The following is a 10,098-nucleotide window of genomic DNA, read 5'->3' as shown; positions in this document are numbered from 1 at the left end:
ATCCTACCACTTTGGACCCCTATATAATGTACCTGATTATTTCCATCTCCTTGTGTCTCCCAACCACGGCTCAGTCTGAGCTCTCGCACCCGGCCTCTGTGCCCCATCTGGTCTGGCTGCACTCCACACCCCACACTGCACTCTGACAGCTTCTTGAAACATCTCTTTTTCTCATTTTTCTCCTGCTTCAACCCTCACTTTTCGGGCTAGACCTCCACCTTCTCAGTGCTGACACCCTTGATGATCCAGCTCCCGAATCTCACCAGCCTCCTCCCTTCGCTCCCCAACCCCACCTCATGCGCGACATCCCCCACCCCCACCCCGTCCGGTGCCACATCATCCGCCCACTGCTGTGGGTGGCCCGGTGCAATCCCCTGGTTCCCTCGGTATATCCTATTCATCCATCAAAGCTCTGCTCGGGCATCACTGCTTCCGGGAGGCTTTCTGATGCCCCCGGGCTGATAAGCCAGCCAGCTCTGTGTCCCCGCCAAGCATCCTGTCCACGTCACCATCATTGCCTTTCCAAAGCTTTGCCTTTCCATTGCAAAACCCCTCAGCGTCCTTATTTGTGTCCTGGCTTATCTAGAAGTTCTGGGGGTAGGGGTGCACTGCTCCTCGTTGATCTCACTGTCTCCATCACCATGCCAGGCACACAGCAGCCACTCCAGAAGTGTCATCTGGACACATAAGATGACACACATAAGATTTCCCGGCAGACAGGTGGGGTCAAAGAATCCACCATTCTCCTCTCCGGCTCCTGTGGCCCCGCATCTTGAAGGCACTTCACCAACAAGCCCTACTTGCCGGCTCTAGGCAGATGCAATCCGGGCAGAATCAACGTGTGTTGTTTGCATATGATTTGCCAAAATTTGCATGTAATTGGCTTATGCCTGCAGAATCTAATCTCTGGCCATTTGAATTTGATGCTGAAGCCAGAGCGTGTTGATTCTCAGGAGAATTGTCCCCTCTCTCTCAGATGATCTCTCCACTCTCCCTCCCAGGCCGGCAGCGGTGCCCCCGGCAAGTGGGGCATCAGAGGCCGCTGGGGGGTGAGAAGATGCTAGATGAGAGGCAAAGGGCCAGGAAAAGGATGCATGCTTTGCTTTTATAGCACGGGGAGCAGCGTGCGTATAAAGGATCCCAACCAGGCTGAAGGCAGTGGCGTGCTTTCCATGTCTCTGGCCTCTGCTGAACTGGGTCTGGGAGTCAGCGCCACCCAAGCCTTGAGCCCAAGACGGGACTTTGGAGTGAGAAGAGATCGGGTGACTAAACGAGGTGGGGTGACGTCCTACAGGAAGAACAATAGCACAGAACAGAGACCTGGGTATCCAACGGGAATCGGGGCCACAGGCAGGCAGGAAAATCGAGTGCCCCCAGAACGCCCAGAGACGCGTCAGAGACGTCAGCTTGCCTCAGATAAAAGACCAGGTTTTCCAGGTGACTTTAATAAAATCCAAAATGACAAACTGATGACAGCACATTGAAGGATTTGGGGGGGGGGGGGGGCGGGCCCAGGGTGATCTGGGAGTTATAGAAGGTCTCCAAGCTGTTGATTCTCATGTAGCTGGTGACACTCTCCTCCCTAGCTCTACCCTTTCATTCATTCATCCCTTCCAGGGCCACCCAGTACCTCCCTTTCCCACTGTGGTTGTAGCCAAAGGTCCAGGAGTCAGGCAGAGAATCTGGGGTGGGCGTGTGGTCGACCAGCACACTTAGGACCACACAGCACGAGTGGTCTTGCGGACAAACGGACACAATTGCCCCTTAGCCAGTCGCACCCGGATAGCACGATGTCCTAGGTAGCATTTGCTACACTCCAGATACGAAACCCCCAGAAGCGCTGGCTGCTTCACGCCTGTTTCCCCAGCCTACGAGGTGCCAGACAGACGCTCTCGCGTGACGCCGAAGATGGTCACCACGAGCCCAGACGTTCCCGTGCTTGGCTTACATTTTTCTGTCTGGTGTCTAGGAAATAGCGTCTCGCAAACCAGCCCTCTCAAGGAGCTCGTGTTGCTGAAGACCCAAAGGCAACGGTTTGAGGCGGCTGCGCTGGGAAGTAGCTTTGACTATACAAAAAAGAAAAAAAACATCCACGGAAAGTACTTTTGACTCCTGAAGTTCCCAAGCACCGGGACTTTAAAGGTTGTGCAACAATTACCTTGAGAGCCGTTTGAAAATATGGAGCCCCAGAGATTCTGGTTCCCTATGTCTTGGGCGAGTTCCAACGTCAGCGTGAGTAGGATTCAGATGGGCAGCCAGAAACGAAGCTCGCTGACTCAGACCATGAAGTCCTGCCCTTGAGGCCACTGCGGTACAGATTACAGATCGGTGGGAAGTGGGCGAGGGTCTCTGATAACAAAGTTCCCGGGGAAGGAAGGGTTCTATATCCACCCGAACAATCTTCAGGCTTGTCATGAGGCAGGAGCTCGTGTTAATCTTTCAGGAAAGTGGGTGGCTAAAGTGGGTATTCCTAAGAGCCCGCCTGTTTGAGACACAAACATTTGTTCTCTTCCTTCGTTTAGGGTTGTTTTTGTTATGCCCAGAATTCGTGATCCCCAAAGACCACTAGGGAGCCGAGTCCGATGCAAAAGCAAAGAGCCTTTATTCGAGCTAGCTCGAGCTCAGTCCCCTACCTGCACCGACGCAGCGGTGAGATACCAGGGAAAAAAAGCGAGTTTCAAAAGGACAAAGGTTTTATTGGGGCCTGGGGGCAGTTGGTGAGGTAATGGCTATGGCCTCAGCCGATTGGCTGGGGAAGGGTCCTGGGGAAGGGTCCGAGTCCTGTTAGGCAGGTGAGGGGGGGGTTACTCAAGGGGAGGAGGTGTGGTCAGGGTGAAGGACACAGAACAAGATGGAGTCGGCTGGCGTAGGCCAGCCCTTTCAGTTTTGTTTTGTTTTGTTTTGTTTTGTTGATGTGTATTTCTCTTTGAGAGAGTGAGAGAGAGCATGCAAGTGAGAGAGGGAGAGGGATAAAGAGAGAGGGGGACAGGGGCGCCTGAGTGGTTCAGTTGGTTAGGGTCTGACTTGGGCTCAGGTCAAGATCTCACGGTTCGTGAGTTCGAGACAGCTCGGAGCCTGCTTCGGATTCTGTGTCTCCCTCTCTCTCTGTTGCTCCCTGGCCTGCAGTCTGTCTCTCTCTCTTTCTCAAAAATAAATAAACATTGAAAAAAAAACATGTTTTTAAGAAGGAGGGAAGGGACAGAGGATCTGCAGTGGGCTCCATGCTGACAGCACAGAGCTCAATGTGGGGCTTGAACTCACGAACCCGAGAGATCAAGACCTGAGCCCAAGTCGGATGCTCAGCCGACTGAGCCACCCAGGTGCCCCTATAGGATTTTTACCATAAGGAGAGCTGATCTGTGCACCGTATTCCCAGCCATTTAGGCGTTTGATTTTCATTAATTTTAATTAGGAAAATTAACAACGAAGGCTGCATCACAGGCAGGTTTATTTATATTTATTGTATACGAACCTTGCCAAAGCAGGCACCAGGCATTCGAAAGAAGACCTCAGATTTAAGGCCAAATTCCTTAGTAAAGTAGGGATGGAGGAAAAAGTCTGTACGTTTTGTGTTTTGTCTAAAACTTTCAGGCCCCTCCCCCCTGCCCCCACAGCCTGGTTGTCACCGTGCTCAGATCCGACGTTACCTAGCCTTGCGGCTGCTCAGCCCAGTTTAATTAACACCTGCCCTTTGGTCCCCAACATCCTTTTAAACTGACTGTTCTCTGCCCAGATAGACTTTTACACCTGTCTTAGCAATTCCGGGAAAGATGCTTTGAAGTGCCTTTTCAAAATCCCCTGTTAATGATCTGGTAATTATTGTGGTGACTTTTCAATGGGGTGTGGAGTGCTCAGTTAGCTGTGGCCCGGAGAATCCCAAGGCCCCGGGAAGAAAGACGGAGCAAGGGAGAGAGGAAAACAAATCCTGAGTCTGGGGCTGCCCCAACATCACAGGGGTGGCCCTATATGGCCAGAGAAGGGAACCAGCCTGAGGTTGGCACAACCAGCCTGTTGGCAGATGAGACCTGGGACCTGGGACCAGTCTGATTATAGAATGTGGGGAGCCACGGGAATGGCCCCCAAACCCCTTATACCACAGCAGGCAAAGCCAAGTCCCCGGGCTGATTCCAGGAGTCCCACACTGCCCTCCATGCCCTCCCAGTCAAGAGCCTCCCTTCCTTTCACAATCCACACCCATTTTGTTTTATTTTCCAGTGTGTATTTATTTTTGAGAAAGATAGCATGAGCGGGGCAGAGGACCCAAAGCAGCCTCTACGCTGAGAGCAGAGAGCCCGAAGCGGGGCTCGAACTCACGAACTGTGAGATCGTGGCCTGAGTCCAAGTCAGACGCTCAACCGACTGAGCCCCCCAGGCGCCCCCACAGCCGTGCTAAGCAGTCAGGGCTGCGTCCAGAGAGGCCGAGCCAGAACTGTTGGTGCTTTGATCCCTGTGCCTTCAGATCCACGACGTGCAGCCGCTGGGGCCGAAAGAGGCCCAGCTGGGCAGGGCGCCCCCAACTTCTGGGTATGCCACCCCTCTCCACGCCTGTGCTCCCCAACATCCTGCTTCCACCTGCCAGAGTAAAAGGAGCACCCCAGGGGCCAAGACAGGGTGTTGGGTCTCTCACAGTCTGATCACCCTTCGTGACCAAGGAGGCTGCAAAAAACCAAGGTGTCCTGGCTGGTCCAAGTACTCGCAGCATCTGAGCTGGCCCTCTGTCCCTACTTCAAAAAAGAAAACGAGTCTAATGGAGAAGTGAAATGCCAGCCCTAAGGACCCGTTTGCCCAGGGAATCTCACGGAGCCGAGGACATCTGGAACAGGCCCCTTGTTCTACCAAGGAGACACCATAGCACTCAGGAAGGTGCCTTCGTGTGCTCAAGATCAAAGCCTCATCAGTGGATACTAGAGCTGGGACTCGAACCAGGTCCTCTGAAGCTTCTCCCCAGTCACTACCATAGCCTAAGGTCTTCATATTTGCATGCGTCCCCTCTCCTCACCCAACAGAGAGCAAGGGCCCTGGCAGCGGGAACAGCTAGGTCAACTGTGCCCTTGGCCATCTCTGACATGCCCTTGGCACAGTGGTACCCAATTACAGCTGCCAGGGTATTGGCTGATCCTCCACCTGGCTTCTGGGGCCCTGGGTCTCCAGCCCCCGCTGGCTCAACCCTGCCCCCAGTGTTGCTCCCAAGGCTGCCACCCTCTCTGGTCCAGAAACCATGGGAGTTGCCCTGATCAGTTACTGGAAATCATCTTTGCAAGCCACAGGCCCCCGTCTTTGGTTAAGCCGATGGGTGGGCTGGGATCCCCCTCTCTGCTTCGCTGGAGAAACCAGGAAGCAGACGCCCCAGGCATAAACCGTTTTATGTAATGTTTTCTACCTCCAATAATGATATAATAATATATGACAAGATGGAGGAAACACTGTTCACCAAAATTCCTCTCGGGGAGCATCTTCCGCATGTTCAGAAGAAACGGTCTAGTGTTTCTGAGTGTGGTCCCGGACCAGTGACGTCACCATCATCTGGAAATCACCTGAGACCTTGTTAGAGATGTGGATTGTCAGGTTCCCTCCTTCCTCCCCCACCCCGCTGAACAAGAAATGCTAGGATGGGGCCTTCCAGGAGATCCAGGCACAGTTAAGATCTGGGAAGCCATTTGTGGTTGTGGTATGGAAGCGGAGGGACGTGATCCAGTGGCAAAAACCAGGGCTCAACCACCTTATTAAGAGGAAGGGTCTGGGAGTGCCCGGGGTGGCTCAGTCAGTTAAGCATCTGACTTCAGCTCAGGTCATGATCTCACCATTGGCGGGTTCTGTGCTGACAGCTCAGAGCCTGGAGCCTGCTTCGCATTCTGTGTCTCCCTCCCTCTCTCTGCCCCTCCCCCACTCACGCTCTGTCTCTCAAAAATAAATAATAAACATTTTTTAACAAGAGTCTTTAAAAAAAAAAAAAAAAGAGGAAGGTTCTGGTTACCTGTATGGCTCTAGTCAGGGGGGTCCCAGGATGAACTGGGAGGGAGGAGCTGGGAAAGAACTGGATTGCTCTTCAGGACAGAAGGGAAGGGCTTTTGAGGTTCCCTGAGGACATCTAGAGGGGAGGAGAGTGAAGACAGTGAGGCCTGGTGCCTCATGGGAAAAGCCAAGAGTGAGACCCCCATACCAGGGAGTATATCGAGGGACTGTCCATGGACTCACAAGACCTATGCACTGTGATCTCCCCCACAAGCTACACAGTGTTGGTAAAGGCCTTATGAACAACCATAAGGGCTCAGGAGATCCACACACCTTGAACGCCATGAGAGGTGCTCAGTTCAACATGGCGGTCTCAATGCCATGCTAAGCAGAAGACTCTTCGTAAAAAGAATTGCCATGGCTGCATACCCTTTCATAGTGGTCACCATTTCTGCATTTCCATAACCATCCCTTATTTGGGGGCATTTGGTTGGTTTCCAATTTTCCACTCTCATTAACAACAAAAGCAAACAAATGGGCTGAGCCGTGGTTGGCTAGGGTGGACAGGGTTGGGAAAAGAGGCCCAGCTCCAGGGTAGCACTGGGGGTCTTCCGTGGAGACGTTCACAGCCCACATCGCCGAAGTGCAAAGCGCAGAGGAAACCCAGGCGCAATCAAGACGGCGGCTGCTACCCAGGGGGCCAGCCTGGGTGGTGAGGACAGAGCACGGCCAGCTCGGGGTGGTCCTGGAGCCGCCCAACTTCAAGCAGGTAGTGGCAGGGGGATTCTGATACCGTGTGAGGGTCTGGCCAGCGGCCCAGGTACCAGGAAGCATGACCCAACGGCCCCGATGGCCTTACTTGGACCATGGGCGCCAAGTTCTTGCCTATTCCCACGGACTTCTTCAGGACTCAAGGCTGGAGCAGGTCCAGACTGCGCTTCCAGCTCACACCCAGGTCTCGCGGGGCCTGACCCAGGTCCTGGGCAGAGCTGGAAGGAGCGAAGCTTAATTGCATCAGAACAGAAGCCTGCCGAGCCTGCCGACGTTCTTAGCCCCCGCAATCAATCTTCCACCCTGTAAATAGAGTTAGAAGTGCGACTCTAGCAATTAACAAGCCCATCATTTTCCTCTTCTTCTCTAAGTAAATTAGAAAGGCTCTCTGCTCCCACTTTGCAACGGGCCCTCATTTGTAAAGTGCGGCTCTAAAAGCATTGCTGAGGGCTGTCCTTCCAGAAAAAGGTGTCATGCCTGATGCCCAGTAGGCCACAAGGCTTGGCTTCCAGCCCTGGTTTTGCGGCCAATCGGTGTGTGATCTTTGGCCAGGCCAGCACCCCACTCTGGGCCTCGGTTTCCCCATCTATGAAGATTTTGGACTAGGTGGCCTCCAGGATGCCTTCCTGCCCTCGTGGTCACTGGATTACAGCTATGCTTCATTGCCGGGGACGGTCCACGTAGCCAGAAGCTCAGCTTCTTCTCGGTCTGGACCTGACCCTCCCCCGTCACACACAGTGTGACCCTACGGGTGCAGGCGTACAATTCTCACAGTAGCGTAAGAACAGAGGAGGAGCCAAAGCAAAAGTGCTGACCACACTCACTGCACACTCACCCTGCGCAGGCCCTGATCTGATCGTTCTACAACGATGACCACATTTAAGCCGCACCAGAGAACAAATATTAGGCCCATTTCACAGGCAAGAAAACTGAGACACAGCAATGTCGAGGAGTGTGTCCAAGCCAGGTCTGCCCGGCTCCAAAAGCCACGTTCACAGCCACAAGGTTCTCAAATAGAAAATCTAGATACCTCAGTAGAAAAAGAACGGATAGGGGCGCCTGGGTGGCTCGGTCGGTTAAGTGTTGGACTCTTGGTTTCGGCTCACAGTTCGTGGGATCGAGCCCTGCGTCAGGCTCCACACTGGCAGTGGGGAGCCTGCTTGAGGTTCTCTCTCTCTCTCTCTCTCTCTCTCTGTCTCTCTCTGCCCCTTCCCCGCTTGCCCTTTCTCTCTCAAAATAAATAAATTTTTAAAAACTAAATAAAAAGAATGGATAGAGCAGGAGGAGAAGCCACCTCAACGCAAAGGGAATGCCTGGCAAGACCCCTGCATGACCGAGTGTGCCCAGGCAAATGACAGATGTCCCCAAGCATGTGTGGGCCAGAAGATCTGTGGGAAGGGTGTGGTTAGAAGGCATGAAAGTCTGATAAATGTGTTCCACTGTGCCTGGCTCTCTCAAAATGGGCTCTTGCTTCCCCCAGCTCCTCCATACCTCTAGAAATGGAATGTTAATTACTCTACTTGGAGGGAGTGTTTGGCAGTGTTTAGAAGCACGACGTAATCCCAGATGACACCCGCTAGTGGCCGATGACCCAGCTCAGTCCCCCAGGCTTTCCCTACCGAAACCCTCAGAATTCACGACTATCAGTGCTAAGTGACATCCCAACTTTTTAGAAGATGGATAAGAGAACCACAACATGTCACTTGCCTTAAGCATTGTCTTCTCCCCGCAAAATTATTTTTATTACCAAAAAATGTTTTCTAGAGACAGAGCATCAGTTAGGTTCCTGTGAGAGATACCGATCCCGGAAGCTGGGTGTTTTCACGGAAACTACTCCATCTTTGCCCTCAGTGTGGGTTAGTCCGTATCCCTTGTCTTTTCTATCTTTCTCTTAAATACGTCCCTGAGTCATTCATAAATACACTATTTAAGAATCCATCGATGTCAAACCCAAAGGCTCCCAGGTAATCTCAGGAGCCCCAGGCTGGGCGTCTGCCCAGCTAAGTGGTCCCTGCCGAAGCCCGGGTTCCCGGCCAGCGCTCGCCGAGTCCTTGCTCCCTACCGGGCACCCTGGAGGTAATGGATTTGGAGAACCGTAATCCAGGGCTTCGTCATTAGGGATGCACCAGACTGGGGGGACATCCTCCGGCATCTCAGCGTCGGTGGGATATATGAGCCGGGAGTGAATGCAGGATAGATGCACTTGGAAGGCTGAAGAGATGTAGATGGGCCAGCCTTTGCCAGCGGCCCAGCCACCCTGCACCTGCTTCCCCATCAGTAAAACACAACGATGCCCTCCAACTCCCGAGGTCGCTGGTGACGGCAGAGGCCACGGAGCAGGGCTGTGATGATGAACGAGGGGCGCCTGGCTGGCTCAGTGGGTAGAGCCTGTGACACTTGATCTTGGGGGCAAGCCCCATGTTGGGTGCATAGTTTACTTAAAAAAAAAAAAAAAGAAAAAAGAACGAGACGGTCGAAGTTTGAATCTTGTTCCACCACTGTGTGACTCTGTCCAAGTGACTTAATCCCTTGGAGGCTCAGTTTACCTCATCTGGAAAATGGCCATGGCAATGTCTTCCTCGGGGGACTGTGGTGAGGATGCATTTCAAGCACTTGACACGGTGCCTGGCACTCAACAAGTGTCTGTTAAGGGACAATCGCCATCTGGTGAAGGTGCCAATGCGAGGCCAAGCCCAGAAGAGGTGCTCACTCAGCAGGCACATCTTTCCCCTTGGAATCTTTCTCCACACGTACCACTTGGGCACTGTTTTACTCCTCCAGGTGGCTCTTAGACTCTTCATCTTTTTATAACAGCAGAGGCTCCTTCTTTCCTCAAAAAGTCTTTGCTGGAATCTCCCCGGAAACCCAGAATGATGCTCAGGTCCCTGGATAGAAAAGAGATACCAGCAGTGGCCCTGCCCACCATGCACGGAGGGTGCCCACAAGCAAACAACAAATGCACGAGACAGAGTTAAGTCCAACCAACAGCCTGAAGCGGGCTACGGCAGCCGTGTCCCGGGGCCGCCTATGATTAATTGCCAAACGAATTGTGCGGGCTATAATTGCTGCCGGGGCTATGCAGACATAAATCTCCCTTCCGACCACAGCAATCAGGAAGAATAAATGCCCACACCCTGAAGGTCTGGCTCAGGTGCCCAGAAAGACGACGGAGCTGCACGGAAGCAGAGGGCACAGGATGGTCAGGATCTTATCAGCGAACACCAGGGGGTGGGGGGGGGCTTCCGGGGCTCCCCCAGGGGGCCCGCGACAGAGGCCCGCTCTTCAGCTGCCCCTGTGACCAGTCCTCGAGTTTCCCATCCGAGGAATGGGATTTCTCAGGGAGGCAGGCGTGGAAAATATCCTCCCACCACTCGC

General features: G+C 53.3%; 1 long non-coding RNA gene across 1 annotated transcript in view; it reads right to left on the bottom strand.

The window, feature by feature from the left end:
* Nucleotides 1-1,442: 1,442 nt before the first annotated feature.
* LOC121011088 (uncharacterized) overlaps nt 1,443-10,098 on the bottom strand; it is a 14,133-nt gene continuing 5,477 nt past the window's right edge. The window contains exons 2-3 of the long non-coding RNA XR_005781486.1: nt 2,159-2,306; nt 1,443-2,066 (exon numbers count right to left, since the gene is read on the bottom strand). This is a non-coding gene — a long non-coding RNA (uncharacterized LOC121011088). The remainder of the gene's footprint in view (nt 2,067-2,158; nt 2,307-10,098) is intronic.

This window comes from Herpailurus yagouaroundi, unplaced genomic scaffold (assembly GCF_014898765.1).
Source record: "Herpailurus yagouaroundi ecotype Mexico unplaced genomic scaffold, PumYag 193, whole genome shotgun sequence".
NCBI lineage: Eukaryota > Metazoa > Chordata > Mammalia > Carnivora > Felidae > Herpailurus > Herpailurus yagouaroundi.
Note: the sequence above shows the minus strand (reverse complement) of the source record. Positions and strands in the feature narration are given on the sequence as shown.